The 18,528-nt window shown below is 40.4% G+C and overlaps 1 long non-coding RNA gene across 1 annotated transcript in view; it reads right to left on the reverse strand.

Moving 5' to 3' along the window:
* Positions 1–1,770: 1,770 nt before the first annotated feature.
* Positions 1,771–18,528, reverse strand: part of LOC109271769 (uncharacterized) — a 28,452-nt gene continuing 11,694 nt past the window's right edge. The window contains exons 2-3 of the long non-coding RNA XR_002082106.2: positions 5,018–5,178; positions 1,771–2,030 (exon numbers count right to left, since the gene is read on the reverse strand). This is a non-coding gene — a long non-coding RNA (uncharacterized LOC109271769). The remainder of the gene's footprint in view (positions 2,031–5,017; positions 5,179–18,528) is intronic.

An 18,528-nucleotide genomic window follows, 5' to 3' on the forward strand; every position in this document is an offset into this window, starting at 1 on the left:
TATGGAAAGTGGTGAAAAATAATATTAATTCCACCCCCCAGAAGTTGTTAAAAATTTTCATATATAGCCTCTGACCACCTGTGTTGATTTCCACTCATGGGATTGCAAACATAGCAGCCATTTGGTGGAACTGTTAGAGATAATGTGTAGAAAACAGCTGTCCCTCAGTGCTATTCTTTTATCAGGATGGAATGCAAACGTGTATTCACCTCCAGATGCATGGGGCACACTATTATTTTGAGACAAGTTCAAGAAAATTTAGCTCCAATTTCAGATATTGATAAGAATTAATATTATAGAAGATGGTCATCATTAGAGATCCCATCCCAAGAGATAACATCTAATGCTGATGGTAATAGTAAAGTAGGAGGAAGGGTCTTCTTACATCTTTAAAAGATAAATATATATGCCAATAAATTAAACAAATATTTTTAAATGTTTACTATGTGCCTGGCTCTGTGTTTATTGTGTTCAGGTATCTTTGCATTTTAGCGTCACAATAACCATGTTACTATTATTATTCCCATTTTAAGAATGAAATGGAGGGGCGCCTGGGTGGCTCAGTTGGTTGAGCGTCAGACTTGGGCTCAGGTCATGATCTTGCAGTTCATGAGTTTGAGCCCCGCGTCGGGCTCTGTGCTGACAGCTCAGAGCCTGAAGCCTGCTTCGGATTCTGTGTCTCCCTCTCTCTCTCTGCCCCTCCCCTGCTCATGCTCGCTCTCTCTCTCTCTCTCTCTCTCTCTCAAAAATAAATAAGTAAATAAACATAAAAAAATTTTTTTTTAAGAATGAAATGGAGGTGTAAAGAGATAGTAAGCTGCCCAGGTCATAGGGCTTGAAACCAAGGAAACTAGAATGCAAATCGTGGATCTGGCTCCAGGGTCCTCATTCATAGAGCATTTCAGAACAGCATCCAGTGCAAACATGCAATGGGGGCCTACATGCAATATAGAAGGATGCAAAATAAGAATAACGTCCAGAGGATCAAGAGGATGTCGGTCATGAGGCATGAGCACTCTGTTCCACTCTGCTATCAACTTCCAACAGGATTAATCAGTTAGTTGGCTTTTATTGGTATGAATCTGCCCTTTAAATCCCAATCATGACTAGATGAACCGATGAAAATACTGTTCTTTGGATTCTGAAGTTCAGTTTCAGACCTTGGACCCATAATGACTTTACTAAAGAGTGGGTCCCCACTGGGGCCAAGACAGGGCAGCCGCTCTATCTCAGCAGTGGCCTCAGTGCCACTGATAAGATATTCCATATTCTCCAGCTGGTTTTTGTTACCTGATAGGGAAATCAAGACAGATGATTGGGAAATATGTATCTATGATCAAAAACATGTTATGCAGTGATTGGAATTTAATTTCTGACATGTGAGTTCACCCTTAGTAAGCTAACAGAAGGTTCATTGGACTGGCTGGGCATGCGAAGGTCACACTGATGCCCAGTCTGGTTAGAAGCTGGAGGATCCTAGGAGAACTCCAAATGTTTCCTCCCCTAGCCTATTTTCACCCTCAAGCCTCTGAACACACATCCTATTGATTGCTTCTTGCTTCACCAAGATTCCAGAATCCTTATTTCTAACATTAGTCTAGGACCCTGCCTTCAGTTCCTCACGGCCTCCTTTGCTTGAATGCCCGCTATTAGTGTTCTTGAACTTGAGCCACTCCTCACTGTACATAAATTCAGAAACTGAACTTCTTTTTTGACATTGCGTACCCAGAAGGAAGAAATATTGTTGAAAGAAATAAAAGAACTTTGGCATCAGACTGACTTGGACTTTAATTCAAGCCCCACATTCACTAGCCATGTAGACTTTGACTTCTCATCTTGAGAACAACATTTTTTGCCCCTGTGAAAATGGGGGAAATACCTCTTATCCTGCTCACTTGTTGGGACTAAATGAAACAGTGAATGGGCAAAGGTCTGTGGCAGTGCTGAGACATTTCAGGCTCTCGGTCTTCTTGACCTCTTTTCTCAGAGCTGCCTGCATATTTTCTAGACCAGGGGTCCGCAAACCATTTCTGTGAGGGACCAACGAGTTAGTATTTTAAACTCTTCTGGACAAACTCATTCACAGCTGATCACTCAGACCAGTAAAACTTATTAGCTATGTAAATTTGGACCACAGTTGTGCATGAATTTGGCATTCCACAATCAAAGTACAACCCAATACTGTAATTCAGTCACTATGAAGGCTTCTCACTCTTTCTGTCTCTTATAAGTCTTAGGCACAAATATAAATTAAGCAGTTCCTTTGTACCTCATTCTGCTTTTAATTTAGAGGACAACCCCACAATGGCTCTGGGATGGCATCAATTATCCTCAATTCGGGCCAGCTTTACAGTCTTAGGAGTGAATTGCTGGTATATAAGTTTTCTACTACTCACAGAATGACTCCTTTTGTGACAACCTGGGGGGCGGGGGAAGCTACTCTGGGCATATCTTAATCACGAATTCAAACTGGCCAGAAAAACAGTCAGAGAAGAGAAAGCGTGCCTATATGCATTATAAGATTTATACAAACTTTTACAAAGAAAACAGAGATCACAGAAGAGTGTGACTTGACTTTTCACCTTTAAAGAAGCGGCACATAAGAAAGTCTGGTTGCGCAATGCCTCCTTGAGGCTCAGCTAAAAAGTAACCCTAGCTGGCCTGAGATCAGCAGCAACCACCACAGCATTTCTTTCTTCCTTCCTGGTTATACAATTCATCATGCTTAGTGAATAGCCCTGGAGATATCACTGCAGCAAAGAAAAAAAGGGATATCTTAAGTTTAATTTTTTTTAATGTTCATTTTATTTTTGAGAGTGAGAGCACAAGTGCGGCAGGGACAGAAAGAGAGGGGAACAAAGAATGCAAAGCAGACTCTGTGCTGCCAGCGTGAGCCCGATATGGAGCTCCAACTCATGAACTGTGAGATCATAACCTGAACCGAAGTCAGACGCTCAACTGATGGAGCCCCCCAGGCACCCCATCTTAGGTTTAATATAATGATAAATAAGAAGCAATGTGAGTGGTCTCATAGAAAGGATCTACCAAGCACCTTCTCAACACAATGTAACCTCTGAAACATTCCCTCAAGATAGGTTGTCCCCATTTTGCATTTAAAGATACTAAGGCTCAGAAAGTTTAGACTTCTGCCCAAATTTCATCTAAACGGCAGGTAATCAAACTGGACTTGAAATCCTCTATTTCTCAGCTCGAGATGATAACTCTGCTTGTACCACACCAGGATGCCCCTTTCAGGGACTAGGAAAATAATTATAGCATTTATATATATGGGAAATCCTACCCTCTCTTTACTTTGTTTTCTAATTAGAACTGATTTTATTTGATCACCAGCCTTGAAAACAGTGTCCTTAATTCAATTGTGCCTAATACATTTCTGTTTAAATAACCATTTAAGCTACATTGTGGGTTATACAGGCTTTTCTGAACTAGCCTGAAAATCTATTCACCCTTTAATTGCTGAGGAAACTATCTGTCCCAAATTGCTGAGGAAACTCATTTATTAATATATATTTGGAGTAATGTTCAATTATGTATTACAGATTTCCAATGTCAATGAGTAAATATTGCCAGAGTGTTATGTAAGTTATTAAAATTTCTGCATTACATTTACATCCACCCATTTTTATTAGACTTCTAAGAGTTCTGAAGGGCTGTGGCTTATGATTAGGAAAGATGGGACAGAAAATAGAGATAGATGTAAATCTCAGCCTTGGCTATACCTGGGAATCATCTGGAGAGCTTTAAAATGTGCAATGTCTGGGTCTAATGCTTAGAGATTCTGATAGTATTTGAGTTGGAGCCTTGGTATCAGGTAACAAGCTTCCTGGGTAATTCTGACAAACAGCCAAGACTGAGAAGGAATGAAAAAGAAACAACAATTAAAAATATCCCATAGGAAAAAAAATTACCCCATAGAATGTACAACACCAAGAGTGAACCCTAATGTAAAGTATGGACTTAGGGTACTTAACCATGTCAGTGTAGGTTTATCAACTGTAGCAAACGCACCACTCTGGTTGGGGTTGGTAAAGGGAGAGGTAGGCATGTGTGGGAGCAGGAGGCATAAGGAAAATCCCTCTACCTTCCTCTCGTTGTTGTGAGCCTGACTAAAACTGCTCTAAAGGAAAAGTCTTTAATTTTTAAAAGCATACAAAATAAATATTTTAAAAAGAAAAAAAAAGGATTTCTTCTTTAATTTGGTTACAGGAAATGTAAGTATATATGGAAATGTGACTAGGAAAATATTTAGTGAAGGTAATAATTTAAACAGTTCTTTTAATTTTAAAGACTTTTACGTGACACATGAAAGCCCACTTTTAAAAAGTTGTGCCTACCATGTGCCTCAACATTTCTAAGTGCCTTACACCTGCTATTTCAAGTAGCCAAAATCATACCTAAAGAAAAATGTATGCTTGTAAGTGTATATATTGGAAAATAAGGAAAATTGAAAATAAATGGATCTAGCACAAAATTCAAGAAACCAAAAAATAACAAATAAAATCAAAGAAAAAAGGTAAGAAAGGAAGGAAATAAGGAAGATAAAGGCAGAAACCAACCAAATGAGAAATTGAAAGAAAAAACGAATAGCAATTAAAAATAAAAGTCAAATATGCTCAGTTGGTAGAGCATGTGACTCTTGATCTCAGGGTTGTGAGCCCCATGTTGGGTGTGGAGCCTACTTAAAATAAATAAATAGGTATCTTAAAAAAAATAAAAAGTTGGAAAGTAATAAAATTACTAAATCTAACCTGGCAAACGATCACACCAAAAGAGATAATGTATAAGTAACATTATGGATAAAAAAGAGTCTATAGTTATAAATGAAGTAGGGAATAAAACCACTTGAAGAGCATACTAGTCAGTAAGCTTAAAAATCTATATAACTTTTTCAGATAGTTTTCTAGAGAAACGCAAATTAAGATTCGTTCAAAAAGACTTAGGATACTTGACTGTATAATAACCAGAAGAGAAAACAAAGAGGAAGCTAATCATTTACCTTGAATAAGAACATCTTTTTCAAAATGAAAGATGTGTTTTTTCCCTCTTTCCCTCCTAGGAAGGAGACTTCCTAGAAGTCCCACATCCCGCTTCTGCTGCCATCTCATTAGCCAGAATGTAGTCACATGGCCAAGGGGATTTGAAAAAGGTTGTCTTTACCTGGAAAAGGAAAAGGAAGGGTGGAACAGAAGGACAAAGTCATATTCAGAGGTGGCTAGAAATATCTCTTATTAAGCAGCAACAATCAACTAGATAAATAATGGAAAAAAAGATATAGTTGGGTTTTTTTTTAATGTTTATTTATTTTTGAGAGAGAGACAGAGAGAGAGCATGAGCAGGCTAATGGCAGAGAGAGAAGGAGACACAGAGTCTGAAGCACGCTCCAGGCTCTGAGCTATGAGCACACAGCCTGATGTGGGGCTTGAACTCATGACCCATGAGACCATGACCTAAGCTGAAGTCAGATGCTTAACCCACTGAGCCATCCAGGTGCCCCTATAGTTGGGGTTTTAAGCCATAAAAATAACACGTCCAAAAAATGCATAATCATCATATAAGAAGAAAAAATCAAGTGTGTGTACCTCCAGGCCCAAGGAGACGCCAAAGGTGGCTTTTGGGGAAGGAGTGTGGAGGGAGCTAGGACAGGCTGACAAGGCGGTCACATGTATACATGAAGTCCTGCTGGGCCTTTAACATACTGAGACATATGGTATGTGGACCTCCCTTCACACTTGCTCCAGGCCTGTGTATGTGAAGGACTTATCTGGCCGGGGTGTCAGGATGGGGATTCCTATTTTATATAATTAGGCCAAGGAAATCCTCATTGTTAAGGTGAATGAGTAGAGAGCTGAAGGAATAAAGAGCAATCTGCATAAGTCACAAAATGAACATGTGAGGAAATCAAATTTAAAGTAATACAGAAGAAGCAGCAAACAACCCATCCAAACCCAAACCATATTTATGTTTATGTCGATGAGAGCCATGTGAGAAATGGTTTTCGAACAACTTCTTTGGAAATCTTGACTATGTCATGATCTAGCTTGCTTCTCAAATGGAATTAAAAACTCCTAGCAACCTCAATGTCCCCTGTGTGATAAGAGTGAATCCGGCAGAGGCCTGAAATGGAATGGCTGAGTGTGCGATGAGGTCAGCAGCTATGTGTGGTGTGAGGGAGAGAGGGCTCCATGACGCTGGGCTATAATTGGCTGGTATAAATGCCAGCAAGCCAGGCTGGCAGCAGAAGGAGAGACTGAACCCAATAATCTGAGTAGCAGAAGTTACATTAGCGTTTCTGCCCATTAGTGACAAGCACATGGTTCTTTATAAAACAAACTTCCAGTACAACAGTGTTGGCATATTGAATGCACTTATTCTTTCGAAAAGCACACCAGTTAGGGGCACCTGGGTGGCTCAGTCTGTTGAGCATTTGTCTCGATTTCGGTTTGGTGAGTAACATGTCACTGAGTTACAATATTGTCACATAGGTGTATGCAAGCATAGTTTAATTTGAGTTTTAAGAAAATGCTTCATATGATCTCACAGTGGTGGGGTAGAGCCCTGTGTTGGGCTCTGCACTGAGCATGAAGCCTGACTGGGATTCTCTCCCTCTCTCTCTCTCTCTCTGCCCCTCCCCACTCCTCCCAAAATAAATAAATATATATATATATATACACATATATATATATATATATATACATATATATACACATATATATGTATATATATATACATATATATACACATAAATATGTACATATATATATACATATATATGTATATATATATACACACACACATATACATGTGTATATACACATATATGTGTGTATATATATATATATATATATATACCAGTTAATTAAACTGTGATTACAATTATGTGGCAGAAGCTATGCAAAAAAAAAGAATGAAAACTGATACAAGTAAAATGATAATAATTGTCCTCGGTTGTCGGGGTAGTTTTTTCTACATTTCTGGGTTTTTTTCTTGCATACTCATTAATTTCATATTTGAAAAAATGTACTAAAACAAGCAATTAAATTTTTAGGCCTTATGAGCCTAGTAAGATGGATAATTAGGAGATAAATATATATTTTTTTCAATTTTTTAAAAGTTTATTTATTTATTTTGAGAGAGACAGAGACAATGTGAGTGTGGGAAGGGCAGAGAGACAGGGAGAGAGAGAGAATCCCAAGCAGGCCCCACACTGCCAGAGTAGAGTCCAGTGTGGGGTTCAAGCTTACAAAACCAAGAGATCATGACCTGAGCTGAAACCAACAGTCAGATGCTTCACCAACTGAGCCACCCAGGCACCCCAGGAGATAAATATATTTAAATCAGTTTAGTCTCAATAATCAATTAGAATGATGATTTGGAAAGAGATGTCACAATATATATATTTCACCCAGGAATAAACTTAACAAGAAACGTGCAAGATCTATGTAAAGAAAAAAAAAAAATATATATATATATATTTTATATATCCATATATATATCCATATATATATCTCCATACATATTTATATATGTATGGAAAGACATATCTTATTTCCACGTGGGACACCAAATACTAAAAATGCTATAAGAATCCACATTAGTGAGGGGAGCCTGGGTGGCTCAGTCAGTTAAGCGTCCGACTTCAGCTCAGGTCACGGTCTCGCAGTCCATGAGTTCGATCCCTATGTCAGGCTCTGAGCTGATGGCTCAGAGCCTGGATCCTGCTTCCGATTCTGTGTCTCCCTCTCTCTCTGCCCCTCCCCCGTTCATGCTCTGTCTCTCTCTGACTCAAAAATAAATAAACGTTAAAAAACAGGTTACTCTTTAAAAAAAAGAATCCACATTAGTGGATTAAAATGCAATTTCAGTAAAAAAAAAAAAAAATCCAGTTAGGCTTCCTTAGAACCTGACATGGGAATTTTAAATTCATCATAGAGAAGAAATTTGTTTAAAAAAGAAGAAAAACTAAAGAATAACAAGGAAAAGGGGGCGCCTGGGTGGCTCAGTCTGACTTCGGCTCAGGTCATGATCTCTCAGTCTGTGAGTTCGAGCCCTGCATCAAGCTCTGTGCTGACAGCTCAGAGCCTGGAGCCTGTTTCAGATTCTGTGTCTCCCTCTCTCTCTGATGCTCCCCCATTCATGCTCTGTCTCTCTCTGTCTCAAAAATAAATAAACGTTAAAAAAAAAAAAAAGAATAACAAGGAAAGGGGTGCCTGGCTGGCTCAGTCAGTTAAGTGCTGACTTCGGCTCAGGTCATGATCTCATGGTCCATGGGTTCAAGCCTGTGTGGCACTCTGTGCTGACAGCTCAGAGCCTGGAGCCTGCTTGGGATTCTGTGTCTCCCTCTTTCTCTGCCCCTCCCCCACTCCCACTCTGTCTATCTCTCTCTCTCAAAAATAAATAAACGTTAAAAAAAAAAAGAATAACAAGGAAAGAGTTGTCTTTCTAAAAGTCCTGTGAAACTGCAGAAATTAAAACAGAAAATAAAGAAAGAGGTGGAAGGAAGAGACCAGACTGTGTGAGATTGATTATCTGATACAGGGGGTATTTCAAATCCAGGAGTGACAATGGCCTGCTCCATGCATAGTGCTGAGAATGGTATTTCAGAAGCAAAAGAAACAAAGTAAGAGTTCTACTTCAAGAGTTCCTGTCTTCAATTCTGACTGGAAAGATTAATGAATGACAAGTCTATCCAAGTAGTAGATGGAAAAACCAGTGACTATTTTATAATCTTGGGATAAGTTACTTTCTTAAGTAAAAAGAAAATTCAGAAGTCATGAAAGAAAATTGTAGCATAAATTGTAGACAAAAGATTAATATAATATGGTAAGCAACCACATAACTAAAGGGGCAAATCCAAAGGAGAAATGCTTAAGTCCAATAAACATATGAAGAGACATTCATCTTCATACATTCATTATGACATGCAAACTAAAGCATCATTGGGATCCATGTCTCTTACATTAGATCGGTTAACATTGAAAAGATTGATAATACCCAGTAGTTGCAAGGTGGTGGGGAAGGGGTATTTCTATACGTGATGGTGGGAATGTAATTTGGTGAGCCTTGTGGGGGTCAATTTGAGAATAAGTATTTAAATAACCCAGGAATTCCACATCTAGAAGTCCATTCTACAAAACAACCTAACCATGGATATGTACACAAAGTGTTACCTATAAAACTGAAAAATTAGAATCAACTGAATGTGTTCCTATAAAAGATTGGTGAGATGAATTCTGACTTAACCACGCTAGAGGATGCAATGCAGTGTCATTAAGGACGAAATAGTTCTGCGTGTACCAACGATGAAAAAAGCTTGTGACATGTCACTGAATTGCAATATTGTCACATAGGTGTATGCAAGGATGGTTTAATTTGAGTTTTAAGAAAATTCTTCATGTTATGTAGGGAATGGAGGAGTTTTAAGTTTTATTTTATGAACTTTTATATTGTTTCAAATGTTATTAGTCTTATGTTTTTAAAACACTCGATTTAGCTGCAGTATTCAAAATTAAGTATCTATCAGTCCAGGTGTCCAACTTTCCTGCCCTCACTGGGGTCCAAGCTACTCATCACCTGTCCTCGGTGTATAAAATTTCCCTGGAGGAGCACCTGAGTGGCTCAGTCAGTTAAGCCTCCAACTCTTGATTTTGGTTTAGTTCATCATCTCTCATGAGATCAAACCCCAGCATTGGGCTCTACACTGACAGCACAGAGCCTGCTTGGGATTTTCTCTCTCCCTCTATGCTCCTCCCCTGCTTGCTTGCTCTCTCTCTCTCTCTCTCTCTCTCTCTCTCTCAAAAATAAGTGAGCTTTAAAAAAAAGTTCCCTGGGGCATGCCTGGGTGGCTCAGTTGATTAAGCATCCAACTTCGGCTCAGGTCATGATCTCACAATTTGTGAGTTCAAGCCCCGCGTCGGGCTCTGTGCTGATAGCTCAGAGCCTGGAGCCTGCTTCGGATTCTGTCTCCTTTTCTCTCTGCCCTCCCACGCTCATGCTCTGTCTCTCTCTGTCTCTCAATAATAAATAAATGTTTTTTTTTAAAAAAAAGTTCCCTGGACAGTGTGGAGGTTCCTCAAAAAATTAAAAATAGACCTACCCTATGACCCAGCAATAGCACTGCTAGGAATTTACCCAAGGGATACAGGAGTACTGATGCATAGGGGCACTTGTACCCTAATGTTTATAGCAGGACTCTCAACAATAGCCAAATTATGGAAAGAACCTAAATGTCCATCAACTGATGAATGGATAAAGAAATTGTGGTTTATATACACAATGGAGTACTACGTGGCAATGAGAAAGAATGAAATATGGCCCTTTGTAGCAACATGGATGGAACTGGAGAGTGTGATGCTAAGTGAAATAAGCCATACAGAGAAAGACAGATACCATATGGTTTTACTCTTATGTGGATCCTGAGAAACTTAACAGAAACCCATGGGGAGGGGAAGGAAAAAAAAAAAAAAAAGAGGTTAGAGTGGGAGAGAGCCAAAGCATAAGAGACTCCTAAAAACTGAGAACAAACTGAGGGTTGATGGGGGGTGGGAGGGAGGGGAGGGTGGGTGATGGGTATTGAGGAGGGCACCTTTTGGGATGAGCACTGGGTGTTGTATGGAAACCAATTTAACAATAAACTTCATATATTGAAAAAAAAATTTTTTTAATTTAAAAAAATAAAAAAATTTTTAAAAAGTTCCCTGGAAAGATTTTAGAAAACAGTGATGCCTGTGCTCCATCTCAGAACAAGTAAGTCAGAATCTCAGGGGTAGGACTGAGGCACCCAATGCATGGTCTGCAGACCAGCAGTATCAACAGGATCTGAGAGCCTGTTAGAAATGCAGACTCTCAGGCCCCACCGGAGACCTACTCCATCAAAGTGTGCATCTTAAATCACACCTCCCAGGGAATTCATTTGCACATTAGGTTGGGAAATGCTGACTATTCCATTTAGTGACCCAGGGTAAATTACTTAATGTATGGAGACTCCACTTTTCTCGACTGTAAAATAGAGGGAAATAATATCTCTGAAAGGTAAATGGGCTTATGTGTGTAAAGTGTCCAGGGCCCCACCAGGCATATAGTAGGGACCCAGTGAATGGTACCTTTTGCATGCTGGTTACTTCCAACTTTGCACCTCAAAAGTGGATGGCTCACCCACCCGACCTCCACTGACCACCTCACCAGAAAATCCCGTGCTCTGCATACTCTCTGTGAGACATACAGACCAATGATCAGGGTACACGAGGTGGTGGCTACTATCCAGCACACCCATGTGCTTCTGCTCCCACAGGTTCAGCTGTGTGTTTACCAAGAGGCAGCTGGGTGTGTTCCCAAACCTGTTTATGCCAGTAGCACTTGTTATTGAATTACATAATTTAATTAAACATTATGTAAACCAATGAAATAGGAGTCCAAAAAGTAAACTGTTCCCATGAAATGCTACATTGAAGGCTTTCAAAAGACCCAATAAATGCAAGTATCTAAAAATGCGCATGGGTGAGACAACTGTAGAAGACAAGAGAAAAGAAGTCATATGCATGTACAATTATATTCAGGTTGCTTGGCAAGGTTTGAAAATTTTTCTGTCCAAAATAAGGAAACCAAAATTGAATTCACAATTGACGTTTTGTGCGTGAATTTAAGAAAGGTCCATCTACCTGTGCTCACACAGAAGGCCTTGGCTCTATGTCAAAAGATTGGGGGTGAGTATCTCTATGTGTCAAGTTAAAATAAAGTATCTCCAGTATGGGTAGGCATCTCTTGGAAAGATTTCCCATGTGTTCTGGTCACAGAAGGCTTGGCACTCTGCAGGGCCCAAAGAGAATTTGTCTCTGCCATCGCCTCTAATGTACACACTGAGTGGGCTGATTCTTTCCTGTCCTTATATGAAGCCTCAAGCAGCCCTCCCAGTCACTCTGGGTGTGAAATGTCCTGAGATCACCTTTGGTCTTAAGGAAAGCCTTGTTTTAGTAATTAAAATAATCAGTTTAGTTTAATAACAAAATTCCATATTTTCCCCCTCCCTGAGCTGAGGCTTGATTTAGGCCACGAAACCCAAGGTCTTGGGAGTCGGGGACACAAGGGCCATTAGGACAGGTGGATGTCCATCCTCTTTCAGTGCCTCCCCTTACTAACTGCCTTTCCATCCCCTCCAGGGTTGGGCCTGGGACAAGCGGGTTAAGACAAAGGGCACAGTCTTCCATGGATAATACGTCCGCAACCTGGCATGGCTGCCCATTGGTCTTGGGTGTACAGGGTTGAGTCTGTCATGAGGTATTCTCCCCATTGCGAATCCCCACTGAAAAGCACATGATGAAAGCGATCATTCCTCTGCCTGCCTGCTCTCACTGCCTACACTCAACCCTCAGGCTGCTAGTCTGAAGAACTCTCCAGAAGGCCCTTTCTTGGTGGTCCTTCTTAAGAAGACTCTAGGCCAGCTCCCTCACATGAATCCAAACAACAAACCAGAAAAACTCACCTCCTTGTCCCAATGTTGGTGAAAGAACAGCTTAGAGTTCTAGCCATAAGAGCTTGTCAACACCTAGGGTCTCCAAGTACAGTTGTACAGATTATACACATTGTCATCTGTGTGGATGGCACCTTACAGTTGTGCAGTGTACCATCTGAACAGTCATCCTCAGAGTCACTAGCTCACTGAAACCCAGAGAACACACATCAAGCTTAGGTGACTGCCTCAAAGCCTTTTTCACTTGGATTGGGAAGTGATAAAGCACACCTCTCCCCCTACTAAATTAAAGGGGAAATGTCACAGCTCTCCAAGAACTTTCTCCATAAGAATCCTCTCTCTTTGATCCTCTTTACTCTCCTCTTCAACTTCCTAGCCCCATCTTAAATTACTTCTAAGGGTCACAAAAACAGAATTTTTTTGACCACCTGGTTTACATAGGACACTTTGGAGTATGAGTTTATTGTTTGTTCTTATACCTTCCTTCAAACAGGACAGAAATTGCTCTTGTTACACCTTTAATTGACTTTTAAAACTAATTGACCAAGAGAGTGCCTGGGTGGCTCAGTCGGTTAAGCATCCAACTTTAGCCCAGGTCATGATCTCATGGGTCCTGAGTTTGAGGCCCCATTTCAGATCCTCTGTCCCCTGTCTCTCTGCCCCTCTCTTGCTTACCGTGTTCTGTGTGTGTGTGTGTGTGTGTGTGTGTGTGTGTGTGTGTGTCTCAAAAATAAGTAAACATTTTGGGTGCCTGGTGGCTCAGTTGGTTAAGCGCCCAACTTTAGCTCAAGTCATGATGTCACAGGTCATGAATTGGAGCCCCCACTTTGGATCCTCTGTCCCCCTGTCTCTCTGCCCCTCTGTCACTTGCGTGTGCTCTCTCTCTCTCTCAAAAATAAGTAAACACTTGGGGCACCTGGGCGGCTCAGTCAGTGAAGCACCCAACTTCAGCTCAAGTCATGATCTCACAGTTCATGGGTTTGAGCCCCACATTGGAATCTGTGCTGACAGCTCGGAGTCTGGAGCCTGCTTCAGATTCTGTGTCTCCCCCTCTCTCTCTGCCCCTCCCCCACTGGCACTCTGTCTCTCTCTCAAAAGTAAAAAATAAACATTAAAAAAATGTTTTAATAAGTTAACATTAAAAAAAACAAAACAATAATTGACCAACTGTGGACCCAATGGCTGTTGTACATGGAAACACTTTATGCAGGAGGATGCGCCAACAGAAGGGAATCAGGCATTCAGAGAACTTTCACAGAAATGCTTCACAGAAATGCACAATTTACATTAGCCTTGAAACATCTGCCAGACCAAATCTAAGTGGAAGGGTACAGGAGCCAGAGAGGGGTCCTATTGGTGGAGAGATTGACATTGACTATCCATATTCACTCAAATTATGTTATCATGTCTGTGAAAACTTGGTCTGGCAAACATCAAAAAGACACAAGAACGGGATAATCTTAGCCTCTTTTCCTGCTTTAGAAGTTAGAATGATTGTTTAAGAGATGTCAGGTGAAATATTTCCTACTTTGTGTCATGAAACAGCCTTAAACCCTATCAAAAGATTATGGCTGTGGGGCACCTGGGTGGCTCAGTCGGTTGAGCATCAGACTTCAGCTCAGGTTGTGATCCCACAGTTTGTGAGTTTGATCCCCATATCTGGCTCGCTGCTGTCAGTGTGGAGCTCGCTTCTGATTTTCTGTCTCCCTCTCTCTCTGCACCTCCCCCCCACACTCAAAAATAATAAAAATAAATTAAAAGGCTATGGCCATAAACCCCATAGGATGATACACTGCTCAAGAATGCAGTTGCTGAAGCCATGAGAGGTAGCCCTCCAGGTCCACACTCATGGGCTCAGCTGTGTTTTCCACAGCAGAGGACTAAGCTAGCATGGTCCTGATGGGTGTCACCCCAGTCCCATGCTTCTCCAGACCTAGCCTTTGCCATTGTGAGATCAAAACTGAGGCCAGACCCCCACTTCCCTCCTGCTGAGTTCTTCTTTGGGACCTTGTCATTGGGTCAGCCTTGTACTTTACAGTTTTCAAGGTCAGCACTGAAAGAAGCAAATTTCCTTCAAGCCCCTTTAACTGCAGTGCAACTATGTGGCCATTAGGTGGATATGACCCTGATGCCCAAAGACACTGCAGAGTAGGAGTTGCAAAACATGTGTTTTGTGTTTTGTTGCCATGGGCAATGTTGAAAACAAATTAGTTACGAACATTTAGAGATTAGGCTATATCACACGAAAAGGTGATTTTTTTTTCTTGTCTTGAAATTAGAATCTCTCTCAACATACTGGGCCTAAATTCCTAAATGGCAACAGATAACTAAAACATTTTTTCCTGATACCCTGTGATAATAAACACATTTGATCTCCGAGGTTCATGGGTTCAAGCCCTGCATCAGGCTCTATGCTGACAGCTCAGAGCCTGGAGCCTGCTTTGGATTCTGTGTCTCCCCTCTCTCTGCCCCTCCCCCATTCACACTGTCTCTCTCTCTCTCTCTCTCTCTCTCTCTCTCTCAAAAGGAAAAAAATAAACATTAAAATTTTTTTAAAATAAATAAATAAAAAGTTTATCCTAAAAGTAAAAGGTAAGGGCACCTGAGTGGCACAGTCAGTTAAGCAACTGACTCTTGATTTTGGCTCACGTCATGATCCCACGGTTTGTGAGTTTGAGCCCCACTTCAGCACAGAGCCTGCTTGGGATTCTCTCTCTCCCTCTGTCTCAAAATAAATAAATAAACTTAAAAAAAGTAAAAGCTACACTTGAAATTCTCTTTAAGGTCTTATGAATTGCACTGCAATTTCCTCTGCCCATTGGAGAAACACATTTTAATGGAGTCCTTTACCTGACTCACCCAGAAAATACCTCCAAAGCCTTCAGGACCATGCCAAACATGATCTCCTGTGCTGAAACGTCACCAGCTTCTTGGGGCTGCTTCCCTTTGCTTCCATTATACCTAAGTCTAGTTAGTCTTTTTCTGATGATGTAATCATCATTCATCTCCCCAACCGGACTGTGAGCAATTTGAGAAAAAAAAAAAAAAAGGTAATAATTTACAGGGCATTCCTAGCAGCTGAGCTATAATGTCTGATTAATGCTTATTTAATAGTGCATCATCCTTCAGGTCTCAGATTAGATATAGTTTCTATGAAGAAAACTTCCAACCTGTCCTGACACAACTGACTTTACCAGAACCCCTGTTATGCCTCTCCAAATATGGCCAACTTCTCATTCACAGCACCTGTTACAATGGTAGTTCATTGTTTGGTGGGAATTATTTGTTTGTCAGGGCCTTCCCCACCAGATTCGTGAGGCTGAGCCTATGTCTTCTGGTTCCTCAGTGTATTCACCCATCTGCCTAGTACAGTGCCCAGCAGCTTTTCTCAAGTGGTTGCATGGCCCATGCATAGTCATCAGGGTCATGAGTATCCAGCATAACAGTTCTGCCACTGCCCCCATGCTCCTGTCTGCTGTCACCATCTGTAAGTCCCAGGAGAAAGGGCCCCTGCCTTCTTTTGCTCACCATTATGGCTCCAGTCCAGTGCCTAGTTCAATGTCTGTGTCTGGAGCACCACATATGCGTATCCCTTGCTCTAGTCATCACCTCAGCCCCCAGTTCTGTGCAAACTTTCACCTACATTGTGCAGGTAAAATCTGTCAGTACCTCACTGGCCCAAGGTGTGGAATCCTGGGAGAACCTACTTGACTCACAAGAATACACAAGCCAGAAGCCAGGTTGTTAGTGCCTGTGGGGCCACTCTTGGTCAGTAGACAGTTATATGAGATCCATTTCAGAAAGCTTCTCAAGAGATCCAGGGGGCTGAGGCACAGCAGCCCACAGTGCTAGGCAACTTCTTAATGCATCCTTGTGCTGTCTTTCTCTCTGTTCTTTTTCAGTCCTCTGGCCTCTCACTCTTCCCTGCGATCACTTCCCAAATACACCTCCCATAGAGGCGTATACCTATATAGGTGTATATAGGCTCTGCTCTCAGGGAAATCCAGGGCAACATATGATGCAACAATTTGTTGTTGAATGAATGAATGACCCAGTGAATAAACAAGACCTTAACCATTGTGGATGCATGAGCATAACTGGGTCTCCAAAAATATCATGAATGATCATTTGCATTCATTACCACTCCTAAGAATAGAATTACCTCCAACAGATAGAAGATGTTATCCCAAAGAATGTCTTTAAAAGAATAGACTCATTAAAAAGCAAGAAGGGACTAGTTGGTTGTTGCCAAGGACTGGAGGGAGGGGGGGATAGGGAGTTATTTTTAATGGAATTAAAATTATTTTAAGGGCACCTGGATGGCTCAGTCGGTTAAGTGCCCGACTTTGGCTCAGGTCATAATCTCACTGCTTGTGAGTTCAAGCCCCACGTCGGGCTCTGTGCTGACGGCTCAAAGCCTGGAGCTTGCTTTGGATTCTGTGTCTCCCCCCTCTCTGCCTCTTCCCTGCTTTCTCTCACTCTCTTTCCCTCTCAAAAATAAATAAACCTTAAAAATTAAAAAAATAAAAATAAAATTATTGTGGAAGAATTAACAGAATTTCAGTTTGGAAGTTGAAAAAGTTCCGGAGATGGCGAGAGGTGATGGCTGCACCACAGTGCAAAGATACTCAATACCACTAAAATGTACACCTAAAAATGGTTAAAATGATGCATTTTGTTATGGATACTTTACCATAATAAATAATTATAATAAAAACTATAAGTATAATAAGATTATAATGATAAAAAACACATTGGACACTAACAAATAGTAGGAAATAAACACCAATGTTGCTACCTGTGATATGGGAGTGGGATTTTAGAATATACACTCTTTAGTTTCCAATTTTCTCCACTGCTATTCTACTGCATTCCTCACCTGACAGTGGTTATGACCGTGCTATTCTTCTTGAGATGGCCCCAAAACATTAATATACATATTTTAGCTAACATTAAATTCTGAGTACAAAAGGAGACTTATTAACTAGCCTGCTTGTCTTTAATGATGATAATTTAATGATGATAATGGAAAAATTTTTGTTTTGTTCTCTTCCATTTCACTTTTGTTAGGACTTAATTTTGACAGGAGGTAAAAATGAGACTCTAACCCCTGGTATGGCTTGCTTTTCTAAAGGATATGCTTGTAACATATATTATACTTTTATATAAAACATGAACATTAAACAAAGTAGTGCTTTCACTTTTTATGAAAATAAAGCTAACCCTCATTAATTACCTCCTTAATCTCCTTATCACTTCCCATTATTATTATTATTATTATTATTATATATTTTGTTATCATTGATTCTCCATTAACATCCGTGTTCCTTTTTTAAGGTGATCACACTTTCCTTCTCCACAATTTTGGGTTTAACTAAGACCATTTACCCCCAAACTTAGTGATCAGTGTGTGCATTCCATATGCATTCTGCTACTACTAGGTGACAGGATTCTGGGATTTCAACCCACTTTCATCACAGCCACCATTTCTGTTCTGGAGCAAGTTGCTGTATCTTGCTTCTGACCAACTTTTCAGAAATAGTATAAGACCACGTAAGAAAAGTTGGAAGTCCCTAGGAATTCCTATATGCGTTTTCTAAGGTTATTCCGTGGAACACTTGTGCCACAGGGTAGTCCCATGAAAATAGGTTTTGATCAAATATATATGAGAAAAGGCTACATGTTTATTCTCCTTTTAGAGACTAACAATGCACAATAAGTGTTTTAAAGGGTCTAAGAAGTCCTTCACTAGAAGGAAGGAAGGAAGGAAGGAAGGAAGGAAGGAAGGAAGGAAGGGGAAAGAAAGGAAAAGAAAAGGGGAAAGAAAAGAAAAAAACAAAAGAAAAGAAAAGCAGTCATTTATCTTTGCTGATAAATGAATAAATACCTGGCTACTGAAATTTTTCTTTTATGTAACACCAATCTTAACATCCCTTGGAACAAAGTTTCTACAGAACATACTTTGAGTTTTACATAAATAAAAGTAGCTAATTCTAGGCGGGGAGAGCAGGGAGAGTGAAAATATCTTCTTGGTGTCATGGAGA

Source organism: Panthera pardus, unplaced genomic scaffold (assembly GCF_024362965.1).
Source record: "Panthera pardus isolate Hobbes unplaced genomic scaffold, ASM2436296v1 HiC_scaffold_17, whole genome shotgun sequence".
Lineage (NCBI taxonomy): Eukaryota > Metazoa > Chordata > Mammalia > Carnivora > Felidae > Panthera > Panthera pardus.